This window comes from Phascolarctos cinereus, unplaced genomic scaffold (assembly GCF_003287225.1).
Source record: "Phascolarctos cinereus isolate Bilbo 61053 unplaced genomic scaffold, phaCin_HiC Scaffold_1;HRSCAF=81, whole genome shotgun sequence".
Taxonomy (NCBI): Eukaryota; Metazoa; Chordata; class Mammalia; order Diprotodontia; family Phascolarctidae; genus Phascolarctos; species Phascolarctos cinereus.
This window is the reverse complement of record NW_027555514.1, coordinates 164,073,381-164,095,150: the sequence shown is the minus strand read 5'-3', so window position 1 is coordinate 164,095,150 and position 21,770 is coordinate 164,073,381. Positions and strand designations below refer to the sequence as shown.

Here is a 21,770-nt window from a genome sequence, read left to right as displayed (position 1 = left end):
AATCAGTTCCTGTCATTTTCTATGGTGTATCAATTAAAATGAAATGAAATTGCGTGCAAAGAACTCCAAACGGAAACATACAAAACCTTCTCACTAATGATTTTTAGTTGTCAAGGCTAGCGAGACCCAGACAGCAGACAGCATGGTCCCAGCATGCTTTTTGCCATTTTTTTTGTTTGCATAGTAGCTGTCAGGTCCAGCCCCGCAGGTAGTGGAACCCAGCGGGAAGAAGGGGCGGGACCCAACGATGCAGCTTGAACTGACAGCCAATTTAAATTACTGAGCCTTTTTTTTTTTATTTTTCTACTCTGCGACAAACTGAAAAGATTCCAGCACGCTAATTTAACCATCCTGCTTCTTCTTTCTCTTCTTCTTCTTCTTCTTCTTCTTCTTCTTTTTTTTTTTTGTTTGTTTTTGTTTGTCTCCCTCTGCTTTCAGGATAATTAAAAGAGAAACCTGTACAGGCAACATTCCGGCAAACGAGTTGGTGCTGCAACGTGCTGGTAAGAAGAATTTAATTTTTTTTATCTTTTCTTTTTTTTTTCTTTTTTTCTTTTTAAAAAAGCTGAAAAGCTTTGCCTGTCTAATGCAGTCATAAGCATAGCTTTCCTACTGTGAGAGGTTAGTATGTAATGAAAAGGTATAATTGCCTGATATGTGACCTTTTCTTCTTATTTATAATGGGTAATAACAGCATTCATGTCTATCCTGATGATGCCTTCTCTCTGGGAATTGACTATTCGCCCAGTTGAAACTGGCTAGGATTGTCGCACTATGACAATGAGGAGTTGATTGTTTTCCCTTGGAGTTTCAGAGTCCTGTCTGAGAGAACCGCTTGAGTTTTTCAGTTGCCCATATCAGGGGTGGTATGGACTTTAATAGGTCTGCACTGTAAACACAGCTATTCTGCTGTTTGCTCATCAGACAGAAAGTCCAATGATGAAACTTTTTAAAAAATCTACTAAATTTGGTTGGATTTACCAAATACAGACAAAGAATCTGACATCAGTGAGTGCTCTGCAAAGTTATTTTAATCCCTTTAATCTTCAATCAGTCAAAGGTAGTTCAGTAGATGTTTGACACTAGGAAAGTGTAGGGAGTTTCAGGATCTTTTGCATGAGCTTCAAACTTTGTCTCTCAAAAAAAAAATCTAAGTCCAATTCAATTCAATCCTAAAAGTATTTGTGAGGCATCTCTTTTGTGCCTAGCACCACACTTACTATTTGAAGTCACTCAGCATGAACTTTCTGTTGCTTTTTGTGTGCAGAATCTGCATCATATAAACTGGGAGTTGAAAAGTTTCAATTTGCAGAGTTTCTTAACTATCCTCTGAGTTGATTGTACTATTTTAGAACTGGTTCAACATGGACAAAAGTCAATTTGCCTAATTTTCTACTTCACTTTAGGCAATGTAATTTCCATGCTTGGATTATTCCCTTCTGTCAACCTGTTACTTCAGCTATTAGAACTGTAGAATGTCCTTTTACTTATCATAAAGAATATTATATGAGTAATTTTTCCATTGTCTCATTTGAAATTGGTAAGCCATCTTACTGAGGTGGAGCAAGAATTGAATGAAATGATATATTTTAAAGTCCTTTGTAGTATATGAAGCACTGTATGAATATAAGTTATTAACAACAACAGCACACCTATGTGCCAAACTTGTCCTTTGGTTTCAGATAAAGTGAAAGACAGATGAGAGTAAACTAGCCATATTTCTCACTATCAAAATGTCATCATCTCAGATTTTAGTATGAGACAAATGAAGAGAGGAGGGTTTTCTCTTTTGATAACATGTATCGTAGTTTATCAAAGCCTAATATTTTGTAATTTTGTAAAAATTGTTTGGGTAGGATTTTTAAGGTTTAGGGGGTTTTTTTTGGCCGTGTGTTAAAAAAAATAGGGGTCAATTTAGTGAGTCCCAATAAAAGAATCCAATTTGTATATTGCAATTGAGATTAATATTGTGTCTGTTATTCAGAATATTTTATTTTGAGAGTTTTTAATGACACTTGGAGCTAGCTGATAATGTAGCATAGTCTAGTCTCTATAACTCTTTTAATTGTGTCACTTCATTGAGTAGCTCTACCTCCCTTCTGATCCTGATTGCTGCCCTTCGATCACTAGAAAGGTCTATGAAGACCTTAGAAAATCAGAATATGTCAACTGTTAGCACAATTTTTTGCCTACTACAACTCGAGAAAAATGCTGCAGATATCATGTTTCAGAAATCTGTTTTCACCTACTAGTCACTATTAGGAGCATTTCCACTTTAACTGGAATGAATTGTTGGCCAGTTATGGGTATGCCTACTTTCTGCAAAATAAGTGACTAGAAATAGCTATAGAAAATAAAATCAAACCCAAACTCTGTATGTATATGTACATAAGTATCATGTGTGCATCACATTTACAAGATATACGTAAGCATATATACACACAAATATGCCTTTCTACATGTAAAATGCTTTAAAATTGTCATTTTCAAGAATTTCAAAATTTTTCATAGTATAAGTAAATTCTTAAGTTTTTAAAGTTATGGAACCATTAAATAGAGCTTTCTAACAAATATCTAATTGGGCACTGTCTCTGTGAGGTAGGAAAAAAAATGTAATAAATCCTCAAATAATGTCCTTTCAACATTCAAAATAAGAATAGTAGACAATAAGCTCAATCTCTCAGCCAATGATTGCTAACAAGATTCTAGGCTAGCAATACTATTATATGTGAAGAACTGCTATCATCCCTTAAAGAATGTAATATAAAATTAAGGGTTTCACTGTAGGAACTGTTATTTGAACTAGTAATCAGTCCATAACTCTGTAAATTGCAGCAGAAAGGATGATATTTTTCCCCCATTAATAAAATATTGAGTAACACTGAAAATTCATGTTAGTTCTTAGTCTTTCCCATTTTCTTGATGTAATAATATTTTTAAAGAAGTTTCTACATCTTGATATCTAAGCTTATAGTAAAATCAGAGTTCTATGTATTCTATCATTTATCAAATATTTATTTATTTATTTCAAATATTATTTATATTCATTATGTTCTGAGAAGCCAGACTTTTAGATGATGTCAGTTATTCTTAAATAGCCTAGCACTTGTCACTTAGGTATTTTTCCCACAATTAGTGAACTAGCCTTATGAGACAATAACAGAAACTAGCCACACGACTTTGTATGAAGCACATTATCTTACTAGGCATTATTTCTTCACCTATAAAACCAGGAAATTAGACTGGATGATTTCCAAGGTCCCTTCTAGCTTTAACATTCTGTGATTCTAGGATTCTATACTAAGGTGAGATAGATAGATAACACCTGAAAAATCAGGGAAGCATCAGGTGGAAATGACACGACAGTTAAGGGAGGCATTGTGAATCAGTAGGCTAAGCAAAAGACCAGGGAATTGTCAATTAATTACTCTAAAAGGCTCTGAATCTTTCTGAGTGATAATCTTAGCTTGCTTGATGTGTGTCCCTAGCAAGTCACAAGTTACCCTTTTCTCTTACATTGGTTTTGTTGCTGTTGTTGTTGTTATTGTTGGCTTGATAAAGCACATAGGATTGTGGGGAGGAATTACCACTTGCATATAAAGATGAAAATGTGAAAGCACTATATAGTTAGCAAGAATTCTGTATAATAGGACTTCTGAAGTAAGTTTTGACATCTCTTTAGATGTTTATTATATGCCTTTTCTAAGCAAGGGATACAGAGTTTTTAAGAGTTTCTCTTAAAGAAGGCTAAAATTCTGTACCTACTTTTTTTTTCTCTTATATGCCTCCAAATAACACTTCTAATTCTATAGGGTTCATTGGCAACTTTCCCTACTTTCTTACAATGTAGTTTCTAAAATGATTAATTGAGTATAACCCTAGATCTTTGAGATAATTCCCCAGATGCTCCTGCAACTTTGTATAACATTGATTCCTTTACCATGTGGTATAGGCTATCTCAGTTTAAAAATAAGGGGAGGGATCTACTGGAATTAAATGTTCTAGGAAAATCATTTTAAAAATGCTACCTGTTCCAGGGCAAGTGTCATAGAATTATTTGGAAAGTGATTTTGGAGATGAGTGGGAAGGGAGAGGTTAGGAAAAGATAGGAGGAAGAGTTGATGATTGTTTCTAAAAGACATGTGGCAGTTTTCTTGTATTTGAAGAACTCACTTGGCAGTGATGTTTCTCTTACCCATGCTTATTGATTCTAAACCATGGGATTATAGATTAAGACCCAGAAGGAATCTTAAAGACTGCCTAGGTTAACTGTTATTTTATGGATAAGGACACTAAAAACCAGAGAGTTTAAGTTCCTTGACAAGGTAGGAAGTGCCAGAAAGGCAGGATATGAACTCAGTTCTTTTGAATATTTCACTGTTCTCATTCCTGTACCACATTATCTCTCTACAACCTTCTGTGTTGATAAAATCTTCACCATCTTATTCAAATCAAGTCAGAAAGCATTTACAAAAGCACTGTGCTGAGTGTTGAGTGAACAAAGAAAACAGCCTCTGACCTCAAGGAACTCAAAAATATAATAGAAGAGACAACATGTAAATAACTAGATACATACAGTGGATCTGAAAATATTCAATATATTTTTCCAATATTATCTTTAAAGGAATGAGTAAATGGAGTCAAAATGAAACCCCACCTCTGCTAAGAAATAGTTATTATGGAGTCAACTAACATTTGATAACGAAAGAAAGTCTACTAGCCAATGACTTATATAACCACAGTACATATGACAATTAACCATATGCTGTTTGAGAAAGAACTATGAAGATAAGAACCATTATTCTAAGTCTTCAGACCTAGCTCTCTACCCCATGCTACTATTTTCCAAATAATTTATCCAAAGTAGCTAGCTTTATTAAAGGAATAGGTGGTTGTCACCCCAAATCTCCACCCCAATTCTGGACTGTTATATTTAGTTCAACTGCTTTTCTTTAAAAGTCTGTACTGTACTGGGCAATAAAATAAGAAATGGTTCCACAGAGGGATTCCTTTGACTCTTGCCATTTGTCAATTTTAATCCTTTTTCCTTGGTCATCACATTCTGCTATTAATTGGCTTAGTGAATTCATATCTCACACATTTCTCTATGAAACCTGCAAATATCGAGGTTTAAAAATAGGGCTGTGAGTGAACAGAATTTTACAGGGTTCATTTCTACTCTGTGATGAACTAAAACGATTTCAGCTTGCTAATTTAACAACCTCAAAGTTGCATCATTAACAAACCTGTGGGACTGACTGGGAAGGCTGTCAGTGTGCTAGACCTTATAAAAAAGGAAAAGATAGAAACCATCGCTCTTTCTGGCTCTTCAGGCAAGGACTCCAGCAGTGACATGTAGGAAAGAGCCAATGTCCCTAAAATGAACCCTGCCATTATGGCCCCATTTGTTAGATTGTTGTCTGGAATGGACTAATTTTGCAGCAGCACCTAAGAGATCTATCCAAGGGATATGCACAGAAAAATATAAGATTGCTCAACTTATGCTTATGAGGGCCATTTTTAGGAGGGAGAATCTTCCAAAGGAAGCTAGAGGTAAAATTATTAAATATGTGCTTAGCGAGTTTTGATGAACTCACCAATGAAAGTGCTTAAAATTTTTCCCCTGATATACATTAATCCTTGAGTGAATGAATTTTGAAGAATTTCACCAATAGATAAATAAATCCTATTTGCACTGATTTTAACTTGAACATGTTTGTGTTATTTTGAAGGATTATAAGATCATAGATTCAGAGATGGAAGAAATATTGGAGGTCATTGAGTCCAATTCACTTTGCTTTTCTTTCTCTTTCTTTTCCTTCCTTCCTTCCTTCCTTCCTTCCTTCCTTTTCCTTTTCTTTCTTTCTTTTTTTTTTTTTGCAGTGAAGGAAACTGAGGATTTGAAAGGGGAAGTAACTTGTCCAGGGTCACATAGGTGGCAAATATCTCAGGTGGAACTTGAACCCAGGTCTTCCTGACTCCAGTTACTGTTTATTTAGTAATCAAGTTATATATTTTTTTTGCATTGATTTATTTACTTCCTTTGTTATGTAGATTAAGGACAATTATCCTTATTTCATTGAAAGGGGCTTAGAGTAAACCATTTAATAATAATATCTATTTGTGTAGCCCTTTAAGATTTTCAAACTGCTTTACCCTTATTTGATCCTCATGATAATTTCTATGGGGCTGGTGCTATTATTATCCCTATTTTCCATGCAAGGAAACTGAGGCAAAGAGGGGTTAAGGTTTGCCTGAAGTCACACAGATTCTAAGTGTCAGAAGAAAGATTTGAACTTGGATTTTCCTGACACCAGGTCCAAACCTCTATCCACAGTGCTACGCAACTTCTTCTTAGCTAGAACTTACTCAGAATTGTTTAGTGACCTAAATGGAGGAGACAATGAGTTTCATCAATCTAAATTTAATGGATTACCATCTAGATTACATTCTTACATTCAAATTGCATGTTTGTTTTAACTTTTTAAAACTAATTGGCTTGTAGCAACTACTACTACTACTACTACTATTACTACTATCCATCACTACTACTACTTCTATGATTGTAAGAGTTAGAGAGGGAAGTTAGAGGTCAAGTCTAGTCCCCTCATCTTACAGAGGAAGAAACTAAGGCACAGAAGTTAATCTGCTTAGGGACACACAGCAAGTATCTGAAACAGGGTCTGAACCTGTCTTCTTGATTCTAAGTACAATACTCATCTACCTCACTGTGTTGTCCCTTCTCCTCAAATCTCCATTTCCCTTCACAAAGATTTATTAATCTCATATATATTTGTATAAGCAAAGGGATAAAAAAAAAAACTTGGGAAGGTTTTAATGAAAGGACAGCGTTTTTGAGATCTCCGCATAAGATTACCCTATATTATATAGTTGGCATTTTCAATAGGCTCATCTCCTCCAAAATGTATTTCCCATATTGTAGAGTAAGAATCCATACTTACTAGTCTTTTTCTCAATCATCATTAAAGTGATGTCTTTAAGAATAATGTCATAATGCAGTTTGATGTACATACAGGCCATGAAATTTTCAATGGCAGTAAGAATAGGGAAAGGATTTAGCATGAGATTCTTTCCTTGAAAGAGAAGTGAAGAAGGTAAAAAAAAAAAATTCAGTGAGATAAAGGGTAGACAACACAGGAAAGAATTCTGAAGGGGTTTTACTCCCTGGGAAAAAATGAAGCAATGAAGAAAAAGAGTAATCCTTGAGTGCCCTTCCACATCAAACTTCTTGTTAGTGGATTGGACTAAACTCTAGTGCAGGTGCAGTTCTCCCATAGAGGCCAAAGAGTTTCTTTGGGAAAAACAAAATGAGAACTGCAGTGAATCTTTTATTGTTCAGTCATGTCCAATTCCTTATGACTCCATGGACCATACTGTCCATGAGGTTTTCTTGGCAAAAATACTGGAGTGATTTTGGTGGGGTGATGGGACCTGGACCCCTAAAAGGAAAAGATAACGTCTTTGAAAGCAACCCAGTCCCTGAATTTTCCTATACATGTCAGCAGCCCCAGATCACTGGCACCTCCATCTAAGGCAACTGGCCCATTCCAACCCACCTAGATCACCTAGTTAGCTTACTTGACATTTCTTTCATTGTCTCTCTTGGCCCACCCCAGACTACTTACCACTCCTTAATCCCATCCAATTTCTTTTCACTGTCCTTTTTGTATTTAAGTATCAGTCTCACTCCCATTAAGTTTCAGGTTCACTAGGAATCCTGTTCACTTCTTTTGTCTTTACAATAACCTGCCCCTTGACTGTCAGATGGTTTGAGTATGTGAATTCATTCCAGGTGGACACCACCCTGTACCCTGATACTTCTGGGTTCCCAGAAACCCCAAACTTCATCAGTTTGCCATTTCCTTCTCCAGTGCATTAAGGCAAACAGAAGTTAAGTGACTTGTCTGTGGTCACAGAGCTAGTAAGTATCTGAGGCCATATTTGAACTCAGGTCTTCCCTGGTTCTATACCCAGTACTCTCTCCACTGAGCCACTTACCTGCCTCCTAGGCAAACAGGGATTAAGTAACTTGCAATGAATCTAGGTTCACATTATACAAAAAAGTTGTCTTGGCTGATGTATCCATTCCAGAATTGATTTCATTACACTCTAAGCATTCTACAGTTACTTATGAGTGGCCCATTAAAGTCATATTTCAATCAAGATTTGTTGAGGTTCAGGGCACACCCTAAAATTATGGAATGCAAGGTTGTCTCAAAAGAATTTACTCAGGCTGTCTCCAAATCAAATAAAAATTTTTGTTGTGGTAGCACAGCACAACACACCAAGCACAACACACCAAGCAGACTCCTCTACCCCTTAAGGGAGACCCCAGGTTAAAGAAGGGTGGCAGCCCACTAGGGAAAGGGGACAGAGCCCCCCAAGGGAGAGAGGCCAGCCTCCCAAGGGACAGGGTCTCCTTAAGGGAGATACCCATGAAGGGAGACCCCAGCTTAAGGGGGATGGCCTCTGTTTAAGGAAGACACCCAAGTAATGGGAATGCCCCCCACTTAAGAGAGATAGCTGCTTAAGGGAGTTGCCCCCAAAAAAGGGAGATGCCCACTAGCCAGGAGAGGCTAGGGATTCTTTTAGAGTAAAACCTGTCACGGGCAAGGAGATGAGGTGACCAGGGACAGTAGTTTCAGAGTTTTGGGCATTATCTATTTATTATTATTATTCCACTGTTTGGCCCAGGGTGGAGTGGCTGCCCCTCACCCATGGTTAGTTTCAGTAGTTCATTGACCAGTCTACTTGAATTTCATTGTCTCCTAAAGTGGCTTTAAGTGGTACTTGAGATAATGGACTACTCATTGACCACTCTGTTTGAATGTCATCATCTTCCCCCCTCAAGAAGTAGGTATCCAAATTCATTTTGGGAAAAGGGCAAGGGTCATGCATTCCTCAGCAGATTGTTCTCCTTTTACACATATTTCCCCCCAAGTCCAATTCTAAACTAGTGTCCAAGGCTTTGGTTATTAACATCTAGAATCAAACATTGCCAAAGTGCTCCTAGTTGGGCAAGCCCATGTATTGCTGTAAGTCTGTGCTTAGCTACTCAATTAGTTTTTGTACCTCCTTTTCCATTTGGCCCATTTTATTTTTTAAGGAGTTCTCTTCAGTGAGTCTTTGTGCCTCCTTTTCCATTTGGCCAATTCTGTGTTTTAAGGAGTTGTTTTCTTCAGTGTACTTTTTTCCCCCCATTTGGCCAATTATATATATGTATTTTTAAGTACTTGTTTTCTACAGTCAATTTTTGTCCTTCCTTTTCCAAGCTATTGATTCTCTCTTGCATACCTCTCATTTCTTTTCCCAATTTTTCTTCTACCTCCCTTATTTGATTTTTAAAATCTTTCTTGAACCCTTCCAAGAATGCTTTTTGGGATTGAGACCAGTTCATATTCCCTTTGAGGTTTTGGATGTGGGTATATTGACAATGTTGTCCTCTTCTGAATTTGTGTTTCAATCTTCCCTATTCCCATAGAAAGAATCTATGGTCATTGTCCAGTTCTACTTTTTGCTCATGATGTTTGCCTATTTCCTGGCTTTTAAAGTTGAGCTCTGCTTCTGGGGCACAAGGGGCACTTCCCCAATTTTCTTATGCTGAAGCCAGGTTCCTGGTCACTTGCTTTGTGTGCTGGAGCCTCAAGTGCTGACAGCTGGAGGCTATAGGGGTCTGGCAGCTTACCTGGTGCTGATCTGATCAACGACACTGAAGCTCTCGATGTGGGGTCTGGCCCCTAGAGGACACCTTCTCACCTGGGCTGTTCTGAAGCATCAAAAGGTTTGGCTGCTAGAAGACACTTGCCTGTCAGTGTATGAGGTGGTTTTCCAAACTGGAGTCTACTGGTTCTCCTACCTGTGCCAAGGCACTTGGAGTAAGGTGGGTCCTGGTATTGGCTCTTGTCTGCTCCACCACCCTGGGGCTCAGAATCTCCCACTAGTTTGCTGAGATGGGGCATGCTACTGATTTGCTGGGACACCTCCCATCCTGTACTGCTCCCCCTCCACCAGAGCAAGAGGGACCTTTCGCATTAATCCCCCAAGCTTCCCAGGCTACAAGACTGCTGTACCCCATCTTTCTGCTGGCTCGGCTGTTCCAGGGTTTGTCCTGGAGTGATATTTTCTGAGTTTTTAGACATCAATAAGGGACAGTGAGAGTAACTTACTGCTTAATCCGCCATCTTGGCTCCCAGAAGTCCCAAAGTGTCAAGGGGAAAATATGCTTAGCTACTCAATGATACTAAAGTATTTTCTCTTTCAGCTACCAGACTAACTTTTCAAGGCGGTGAAATTTTCTAATAATAAAGAGGAATGAAATAACTATGTCCCAACATCTCTTTCCAGGGAGTTTGCTTAAGCCACTCCAATGGTGGGGGCCTAACAAAATGTAACAGGCAATAATAAAATCTTCAGCTTCCTCCACACCCTAAAAGAATATGTTTTCTCTGTCTTTTTTGTTTTTAAATTAGGACTTTGATTTAATTTCTTGGCAAGGAACTTACTGCTACCAATGCAGAATGGCACTTCAGACAGTAAGCATTGTTTCATCCTTTGTGTGCCCAGGGCCTAGCACAGAACATGGAACATAGTAGGAGTTGAATAAATGCTTGTGTATTGATTGTTTGCTTGATTAAAGAGCTGCCTGTTTTCAGTAGAGGTCAAATGACAGGATCACCCAGCTATTATGTCTCCTAGGATGGACCCCAGCCCAGATCTGACCTGACTCCAAGACCAGACTTCTGTCAATTCTGCCACAGTAAATACTTTTTCTCATGTTACCCTTAAACCTAATTTTATACTAGAAAGCCAGGCTCACTGGTTACTTGTTAACATTTTGCACTGACTTTTTTTTTAATCCTTATACATCCTTTCTCGTATATAAAAGGGTTTAACTTTTAAATAATGAGCCTTAAACACCGCATTTAGAGCAATTAAGATAGGGGAGTGCATTTTTCTTTGAGTAGGCAGACATTTTCTTCCTTTTCTTCTTTTGTGTTTCCCAGCTCTAGGCTGTTTAGCTCTTTTCTCTGTGGTTGTTGACAATTGCTTTTTTATTTTGTACACCAGTACTTCTGAGTCACTTTAGCACCTGGTTCTGCTCAAGTTAACTATGGATTGCTGTTTTCCAACTACAGATACTGCTGGGTTTTTGTTCTCCTTTGAATGGCCATTTGGAGGCAGACAGTTGGTTAGCTTAGATTAGGAAAGGACAATCGAACAACAAACCTGGGAAATCTCCCCAGGCCAACAGCTCCCTAGGGACAGTTGCATAATTCCAAAATGTTTCCATTTAACAACAATGAAGTTTACCGGTGAAGCCAAGTTATCACCCTAGTAGACTGTTATTTTACTTATCAGCAGATATTGCTGCCCACCTCTTCTGTTTACTGTGCAAGGTCCAGTTAGATTGTATGCAGTTCAATTTTACATTTACTATTTTTTTCTGTGAGAAGCTTTAAGGTTGAAAGCATAATCAGGAGCAATGGCTCTCTCTTGATGCCCAGATAAGAAAATTACACTAATGAGCCATGGCAAACAGCACTGTGCTGGAAATGGCAGGATTGGTGCTAGTAAAGGGAAAAGAATTTCCAATGTTAAAGCAGCATCGTTCTCTGGAGGTAACACATTACAGCTGGCTCCATGGCCAGAGGACCTTGGTTCAAATGCTGGTGCTACCATTTTCTATCTATGTATTTAAGAAGTGGTTGGATAAATTGTCCACAACTCCTCTGGGCTTCAATTTCTTTCTGTCTAAAATGAGAGAGTTAAAATAGATGGTATCTACTAATCTCAATTTGATGAACCTAAGAATCGCAGAGTGGGAAGAGATTTCAGAGATGATCCAGGGCAACCCATTACTGAAGAATGAATTTATTCTAATGGCATGGCTGGCAAGTGATCAGCCTCTTCTTGGGGACTTCCTTTGGCAGCCTATTTCATTTGTGGTGTTAAGGGAAGAGTAGCAGCTCTGGTATGAGAGGTCTTATTGATCCTTTACAGGGCTGCTCATATACCTTTGGTGTCCAACCAATAACCCAATTCTAACCTGTAGATTCAAGAAGCTGTAGCATGCACAGCCATACACTGGTAAAACCATCTAGGCAGATAGGCTAAACCAGGGTTGAGGATAAGCAATAGGCCTTAAACTCCTTGGTGAGTAAGTGAGGATGTCTACCCCAAGCACACGAAGACACCCCACTCATCGCCAGTGGATAGAATGGACAAATTAAAACAATCTGTTCCAACATCCTTGTTGCCTGAAGTAGGCACTATGAAGTGCTTAGAGCTTGGTCAGCTGTCAAAAATGCCAGGTCATCCAATGCGTCCTGACTTTTGTCCTGCCACTGAACTTCAATGACTCTGGAAGAGAGAGTGAGGCTGACAACTTTGTGCAGTTCTGCCTTGCTTAAATCCAATTCATGCACAAGTCAAGACATCACCCCGAGATGTCATTGGTCTTCTTTGAAAATGAAGGACAAACAACAATTGTTTGTGTTCAGTTCTGAATAACAAAGACTATTTCCTTTCTTCGAACTGGCATCTGCCTCTAGTATCATCCTCCTATCCCTGCTCCCTAAAGCCAACAAGAATAAGTCTAATGTTTCATGTGACAACCCTCCAAGTGTTTAAAAGGATTAATTATGTATACCACCCCAACCCCAAGTCTTCTCTTTTCTCAGCTAAATATACCCAGTTTATTCAATAGTTCCTCACAGGATTTGATTTTGAATCACCTCACCACCCTGACTATCTTCCAAGCTGTTCTGTTCCAAGTTGTCATTGTATCTGCATAAATGTGGCATTCTAAACTGGGCCCAGTACTCCAGATATTATCTGACTAATATAGAGTCCAAAATTTCATTTTTTTTTTGCTTCTGCTTTTGAAAGACTTTCTAGGTTCTCATTCTATTCCTACTTGCATTTAATACAAAGACATCTACATCACGTACAATTATGTTATTTTGATAGTTAACATTCCCCAAATGATTTCCAAATTATGATAAAGACTATCATTCAAATATCGCTGTGGTTGTTTTTTCCCCATGAAATACGCTGAATTTTCAAATCCTTCACCTGCATTATTGTGTTGAAATACATAACTGATTGTTGAATGATTTTGAATATGTAAAAATAATTTATTTAGAGTCCTTTGATAATCCTTCCCCTTCCCCCCCACCTCTGACCATGATTCACTATAAAACCTACTTTCTTTCTTTCCCAGTTGATATGCCACCATTGAAAACTGAAAATCCCAGTGAAAAATAACTGATATTCTCACAACTCTTTTAAAGTTTGCAAAGTATTTTAAGTATATTCTTACATTTGAGTTTCACAAAAAAAAAAAGAAAAGAAAAAAACTATTAGGTAATAAGAGATACATGGGTGTTCCTTGTACAGATGAGGAAACTCAGGTTCAGAGAAGTTAACTGATTTGCTCATGGCCATAAAGCTAATGTGTTCATAAAAAGGATTGGAAGCCATCTTCCTGAATGTAGATCCAATGCTTTTGAAAATTTGTTTTTGAAACTTTTCTTTCTTTTTTTAAGGCAATTGGGGTTAAGTGACTTGCCCAGGGTCATGCAGCTAGTAAGTGTCAAGTGTTTGGTCTGAGGCCAGATTTGAGCTCAGGTCCTCCTGACTTCAGGGACGGTACTCTATCTACTGCGTCACCTAGCTGCCTTCCAGATTCAATGCTTTAACCATTGAGATGATGCCATTAGTATAGCCTTTGACCTTCAGAATCTCTAAGTTCAACTCATACCTACTAGTATCTACTTTGGAGGGTTATTGTGAGATCAGAAAAGATAAGGCATTTATATGTGTATAAAACAGAGACAGTGTGATGTAGTAGAAGGAGAACCAGCCTGACAGCCTGGGAAACCCTTAAGTCCAAAGTCAAACACATACCAGCTGTGTAACTATGGGTAAGTTACTTAACCTCTCAATGCTCTCAGCCAGATGTGTAAAATTGGTAATCTCAGATATGCTTTGGCTTATGATCATGGGGTGGGATATTAGCCTCTCTGTTTCTCAGGTTCCCCAAATTTCTTTTAGCTGACCACTAACCTAAAAAGGATATCATGGGACTCTAGGCCCAGAATCTGTAAAACAAGGATAACAAGGTCTGCCCCTCCTCCACCTCACAGAAATATTTTTAGGATAAATGAAATAGCACAATTAAAATTGCTTTCAGTTTTTAGTAAGAAAAACACTATAGGCATTTTCAGGGATTTTTTTTCCTGTAATTATTATTTTTGCTTAATTTACATAATAGTCAACTCAATTATCTGCACAAATGGAGGGGAGAAAAAGCATAGATAATTCAAAACAGATAACCCAAAAGTCATTTATATTTGCCTTTGAAATGCAGAGATACACACTGAGTCCAAAAATGCATACTGAGATCACACCTAAGAATGTGTGATGGACTACAGAGCTACTGAAGGTGTTGGTCATTTAGTTCACCCATTAACAGCTGCAAAGCAGAAAAAAACTTAGAAATGCTGACTGTGCCTTTTGTAAGGATTTCAACAAACAGTGACAAATCAGTATAACCAATATCTCACATGTACAGGCAGAGCCTCGGACATAAACACACACCCAGGCACTCACATCCTTGAGCCCAATACGCAGTCCTGCCTAACTACATCCTGGCCCAGTAATCTTATTGATGGTCCAGCAGCAAGCCCAGAATTACAGTTAAGCAATCCATAAATTATGTAATCTGATCATTCATAATTGTCTCAAGATAGAAAATACTTTGAAATCAATTACACAAAGTCTCAAAAATAATTTATTAAGGGTCTACTTTGTACAGGATTCTAGAGTAGGGATACAAAGATGAAAAATAACAAAATTCCTGCCTCTTCAAGCAGCCTCCAATTTGATTGAGGAAATAAGACAAATAAATATGGCACAAGCACAAATATGATGAATGTAAAGAACAGGTCCAGACAACATTTCATGATAAAGCTAAGGAACACACTGGAAGTTAGCCAAGGACATTATTGATGTGGCTATTATTGTTGTTGTTATAATGGCAAGAGTCATAATAAAAACAGTGCTAATAAGGATAATATTTTAAATCTAATTTATTAAGTGCTTACTGTTCAAATAACTATGCTAAGAAAGATACAAGATTTTAAAATACATAATCCTTTCCCATAGAATTCTCTCTATTCTTATCCCAGAAATGTAATCCCTGAAATATAGAGTAATTTTCTTTCTGAAGTTTTATCCTCAATCTTCCTTGTTGCTGCTGGATCATTTCCAAAAAGAAAAGAAAAGTGTGTGTGTGTGTGTGTGTGTGTGTGTGTGTGTGTGTTTAAATCACAATGATACCAAATTCCATTGTAGATTCTTCTTCTTCTTCTATACATCCATTGGAAAGATGTCTATCAGCTTCCCCACCTCAATTCCTTTTTATCCCTTGATTGATTGAAGGTTATGTTCTGAGAACCGCAAATTCCCTTTGTCAGCAGGAAAGACACAGCTTGGAATAATATATATATATATATATATATATATATATATATATATATATATATATATATATGTGTGTGTGTGTGTGTGTGTGTGTGTGTGTGTGTGTTTAAATCACAATGATACCAAATTCCATTGTAGATTCTTCTTCTTCTTCTATACATCCATTGGAAAGATGTCTATCAGCTTCCCCACCTCAATTCCTTTTTATCCCTTGATTGATTGAAGGTTATGTTCTGAGAACCGCAAATTCCCTTTGTCAGCAGGAAAGACACAGCTTGGAATAATATATATATATATATATATTATATAATATATTATATATATATATATATATATATGTGTGTGTGTGTGTGTGTGTGTGTGTGTGTGTGTGTGTGTGTGTGTGTATGCCCAACTACAGTCCCCAGTGCTGGTTGGGTCTCAATTACTTTATGCTCTCCCACCCACCAAAAGTAAATCCAGGCAGTGTTAGGCTGTTTTTTTATTTATTGAAGGTTTCCAGACCCAGTTATACTTTTCCATCATAAAGTATATTACATGTTTTGAACGTTTGATTTGTGCCTACTGGGATTCAGGCATTCACCAAGAAATGTATATTTGTCACTCAATCATGAACTTCCTATTTCAGAAATAAGTAAATTCTGCTATTTTCCTGAAGAGCAAAGATAAAGACTTAATGTCATTGACATTTTCCTTAAGGCATCTAATGCAGTTGGGACATTGTTATAGTACCCTATTTAGGAAGAGAAAAAATTACTTATAGAGAAAATGATACTTTCTGAACTTTGCCCAGATCTGAAAGATAATGCACATAGTGGATACAGGAAAAATTTGCACTTTAAGAGTTGGTGGTTACTGGCTTCATATGAAAATGAATGTGGACATATTGCATGTAAAAATATTCTAAATTATTTACCGAAGCACAGTTTCAAAAATTCTCATTCTCTCTCCTTCATTCTTCCATTGCATCTACTTGCCTCTACCTTTCAACTAAGGTCCATCTGATTCGTTTGGGGTCTAGACAGAAAAGATAAAAGGTATCCTTCTTTACAAAGTCCTTGGTTTCATGTCAACTTTAGTTCTTGTTGTCCTACTTATATCCCCCCACCCAATACCCAACTATTTAATCACTATTATAGTCTTCCTTATCTGGCTTGGTGAAAAAAAAAAAAGCTAGCAATCATGTAGATCAGGGGCTCTTCACCGGGATCCCTGAACCTCTGTGGATAGGAGTTACATGAAGCTGGGTGGGAAACAAATTGCATCTTATTTTTTCTAACCTGTAATTGAAAATTAGTATTTCCTTCAGTTATGTTTTTAAAAAACCCATGTTTTTCTGCAAAGAGATGCCTGTGCTTTATCAGATTTCCAAAGGGTTCCATGACTGAAAAAAAAAAACAAGTTAAGAATACCTGATATAGGTGATTTCCAAATACAGAAGAACTTTCTGGTGAAAGATTACAGATAGGAAGACCTGGGAATGTTTAGCCTTGAGAAGGCTCAAATAGGAAACAATAGGAGGCTTCAGTATCTGCAATCATTACCAAATAATGGATTCTAAGGGATAATTATTTATTCAACTCTGCAAACATTTATTAAACAGCTATTGTTTTCAACCAACTAAGGCTACAAAGACCAAAATGAGAGAGTCACTGCCCTCAAACAGATAATTCATCTAGCAGGAAATCTCTCACATACACACACACACACAATCCTCTCAAGTTTTCTCTCTTAAACAGCAATTAAATGAGTCTACTTTATTCAACTGCTCCTTATAAACAATGGTATAAGTTACAGAACTTCTTTTACATTATAAGTTGTAGTAATGTGGGTACAGTAGGAACTCTGCAGATCTAATTTTTCTTGGCTTCAATTCTTATAGACCTTTCCATATTTCTTTGTATTCATATTTCATTTGTACTTTGTGGAATCATGGTCCACTCTAGTATAGTCCCTGACCCAATCTGGCCGTGTGTCTGAGCACTTAACCTCTGAGAAGCCTAGGCACTTCTTTAATACTGTAAGGCGTAGACTAGGCACTAGAAAGAGTGTCTTCACTAGGGAACTCTCTATACAAATGGCTCTACACAGGACCAAGCCCCTCAAAATTCTTCAGCCACTTTTAATGTTAGACATTATGGACATTTCCATTTCCTTGCCATTATGAAAAGATCTAAAATATGAATACATTTGTAAGTATGATGATTTTTGTACCAAAAGAACCTTTTTAATCTGTTTTCTGACATTTTAGAGTCAGGTCAAAGTAATGAAATGACTAACCCAAAAGGTTTAATCAGTTTTATAACTTATAATATATTTCTAGATTGCTCTGTATTTTTTTTTCCACTCTATAGTTCTACTAACATTATATTAGAGTGCCTGTTTTGTTGCAGCCTGGCCAGAATTAAATTCTATCTTTTTTTTCCTATTTTTACCATTCTCATGTATATAAGGCAGTATCTTAAGATTGCCTTCATCTTTATTTCTTAAATTATTGGAAATTCGGTTAACTTTTCATTTGATTATTTATAATTTGCATTTCCTTCTTTGAAAATGATCATTTTAAGGAGCAGTTAGGTGGCGCAGTGGATAGAGCACTGACTCTGGAATCAGGAGAACCTGAGTTCAAATCTGGTTTCAGATACTTGATACTTACTAGCTATGTGACCCTGGACAAGTCACTTAACCCCAACCGCCTCCCCAAAAAACAGAAAAAAAGAAAATGGTCATTTTAAATACATTTTGACCATGGTTCCATCAGAAATTAATCTCTGTGTATACATGTGTATATACATATGTGTGTACGTCTGATATATACATATATACATACACTTATATACACATATGGATATGTATGTGTATATAGGTATATTTATATGTAGATATAGATATGAGCACATGTATGGGAATATACCAGGGGTGGGAAACCTGTGGCCTTGAGGCCACATGTGGTCTTCTAAATCTTTTTACTGGAAGGGCTGCACTTGAGGACCTAGAAGGCCACGTGTGGTGGTGAGGTTGCAAGTTCTCCACCCCTAGACATAGGTATTAGTATAGGCATACATATATACATATGTATATATGTATATATGTGCGTGTATGTGTATAATCTTGGATATCAGATCTTTACTTGATACATTTACTGCAAGTGTTTTATTCAAAATGTTTTTCTTTTCCTTTTGAGGTTTATTTTTTTGCTTGCATAAAATCCTGTTTGTGTATAATCAAATCTATCAATTTTAACCCTAGTGTTTTCTATTTCTTTGATTAGTAAAATGTTCCTGTTCCCACTGTTTTCACTTTTATTAATATTTTCTCCATCATTTTCTTTTTTTAATTAATTAATTTTTAGTTTTCAACATTCACTTCCATAAGCTTTTGAGCTGTAAATTTTCTCTGCCTCCCTAACCTTCCCCCTCCCCAAGATGGCATGCAATATAGGTTTTACACATACATTCATATTAAACATATTTTCACATTAGTCATGTTGTAAAGAAGAATTAGAATGAATGGGAAGAATCATGAAAAAGAAGAAACAAAACAAAGAGAGAGAGAGAGAGAGAGAGAGAGAGAGAGAGAGAGAGAGAGAGAGAAAGAGAGAGAAGAGCAAATAGTATGCTTAAATCTGCATCCAGACTCCATAGTTCATTCTCTGGATGTGGATAGCATTTTCTATCATGAGTCTTTTGGAATTGTCTTAGATCCTTGTATTGCTGAGAAGAGCTAAGTCTATCAAAGTTAATCATAACACAATGTTGCTGTTACTTACAATGCTCTCCTGGTTCTGCTCACTTCACTCAGCATCACTTCATGTAAGTCTTTCCAGGTTTTTCTGATGTCTGCCTAGTCATCATTTTTTATAGCAAAATCATATTCCATTACATTCATATACCACAACTTGTTCAGCCATCCCACAACTGATGGGCATCCCCATAATTTCCAATTCTTGGCCTCCATCATTTTCTTAAGCCTAAACAACAAGTCAAATCCTGATTTGTAGCATTTTCTGATTTCCAAATTATAATTGCTGACATTTAAATTTCATTTATCACCTCTCTAGAGGTGGTGTGAGCTGATTCTACCCCAGACTTGGCACCCTTCTGAAACATTTAGTTCTGAGGTTTCTTAAATAATTTGAAAACTGGTTTATCCTGATTTAAGAAGTCAGTTGTTTTAAGAATATAGCCTTTTGGTTTGCATGTTTGGGTACTGTTAGAAGAGTCCCTTAAATACCATATCTCTATGTAAAGAAAAAAAATCTCATTCTTTGAAAGATAGTATTGAGTCTTGCTAAATAAATAATTCTAGGTTCATGACTCATATTTCTTTTTTTTTATGTTGCATTCCAATTAATCTAGTTTCCCTTTATCTTCCTTTAAAAACTTTCTGTAATCTTGATTAATGTTCTTTAATAAGTAATTTTCATTTTCCTTTTATTAACTTGATTTTTCCTTAGCATTTTCATGTTGGATTTTAGCTATGATATGTTTAGAAATGTCACATATTTGGTTCATACATAGCATATTACTGGGTATTCTATTTCTGCGTTGTGATCTGTTTTGATGTCTTTTGCTAATTCTTTGAAGTTTTCTCTAATGATTTTCTGGAATACAACGATCATTTTTTTCTAAATTTTTCTTATACTTCAACGGTTAAGGCCACTATGTCTTCCTAAATCTTCCAAATGCATTAGTTGAATCTGCAAGCTTTTTTTTTTTTTTGGTTTTTTGGCTAGGCAATGGGTTTAAGTGACTTGCCCAGGGTCACACAACTCGTAAGTGTTATGTGTCTGAGGCCGGATTTGAAGTCAGGTCCTTCTGAATTCAGGGCCAGTGCTCTATCCACTGTGCCACCTAGCTGCCCAAAATCTGCAAGCTTTTAAGTTCATTGTGTAATTCAACGATTTTCTGTACCCATGCTTCTTTCATTTAACCTGTTACCTATATATATATTTCAATTTCTCTGCATATTATCTGTTATGGGTTAATATTTTTTCTTTCTAAAGTTTTGAAATTATTTTCTAAAAGATTCTTCATATTGGTCACTTTCATCTTTATTCATTTCTGATCTTTGTTTTTATTACCTTTTAATTCCAGTTGTAATTCATCCTGTGATATTTAATTTTGCTAATATCTTCTTTCATTTGGTCTTGTTATGTCCCTAGCAGTGTTAATTTTTTAATGTCTTTGTGCCCTTTATATGTTTAAGAGTAGTCTCATTCTGTGTTTTGTAGTTTCATTTCATTTTTTCTTTTGATTTTCTTTTCTTAAAAACTTAACAATCATTAATAAACATGAATGTTCCAATATTTAAAGAATATGAATGTGAAATGGTCTTATATTACATACATTTTCATGTTAGTAAAATTGTCCTGTTTGTTTATGACCTTTCCCAACTCCTTTTTGTTTTCTTCCATATATTTTATTTGATGACATTTTTTCTTTTTTTTCTCTGTTACTTTGCAATAATTCATACCCTTCATAAAAGAAATCTTCCCTTCTAACATGTAAGTACAGGCAAATGCACAGCTACCTTTACCACATGCAATGATTTTGTTGTTATAGCTGATTCAGTTATGCCAAGCATTCTCTTTATCTTAGCATTCCTCTTCTTTATTTCATAGTTTATTTTCATAGTTAATTTCCGTGTCATTCACTTTATAGGAAAATTTTTATTTTCTGGTGGGGGGGATGTTAAAGCATTTTTTTTTATCATTTATATTTTTAGTTGTGTTTTTTAATAGGATGTGTGAGGAGTTTGGTTTTGTCAAACTATTTACTTCACCACCTTAACTGGAAAGCATTGTAATCTCTTCTTAATAAAGCATGATTTGTCTCTTTGTGATCATTTCTTTCTTTTCTAGATAATTGCCAATGATCCTTTCAATAATTTATGCTAGAATTTTGTCACAAAATAATACCAAGCTCACTTGCATCTGGTTTAAAACCCAAACTCATTCTTTAAAAAACTTGGGACATTTGCCCTTCTTCAATCCTAGGGTAACTTTTTTCATTTTCCATAGTCTTTCAGTGATCACTGACAGTGGCTAGGCAATCACATTCATATAGGACATAACTTCTCTGGGTTTAGTGACTTGAGTTTATCAGGAATCACTAGATTTTCTCTTGTTATCTCATTATTATTATGTTCTGTCCCTTCCACAGAGAAAAGAGAGTCAAGGTGAGGGTTGAATAGCTTAGCCTTCTAGAATTCCATCATCCTCCATTCTATCCAAACATCAGTTTTTTTCCCCTTCTTTGATA

General features: G+C 36.5%; 1 protein-coding gene across 2 annotated transcripts in view; it reads left to right on the top strand.

Moving 5' to 3' along the window:
* The first annotated feature begins 342 nt into the window (after positions 1 to 342).
* The window catches only part of CELF2 (CUGBP Elav-like family member 2), a 1,000,575-nt gene continuing 979,147 nt past the window's right edge, over positions 343 to 21,770 (top strand). For both annotated transcript variants that reach the window (XM_078154853.1, XM_078154848.1), the window contains exon 1: positions 343 to 503. The gene's annotated coding sequence lies outside the window, so the exon portion shown is untranslated. The remainder of the gene's footprint in view (positions 504 to 21,770) is intronic.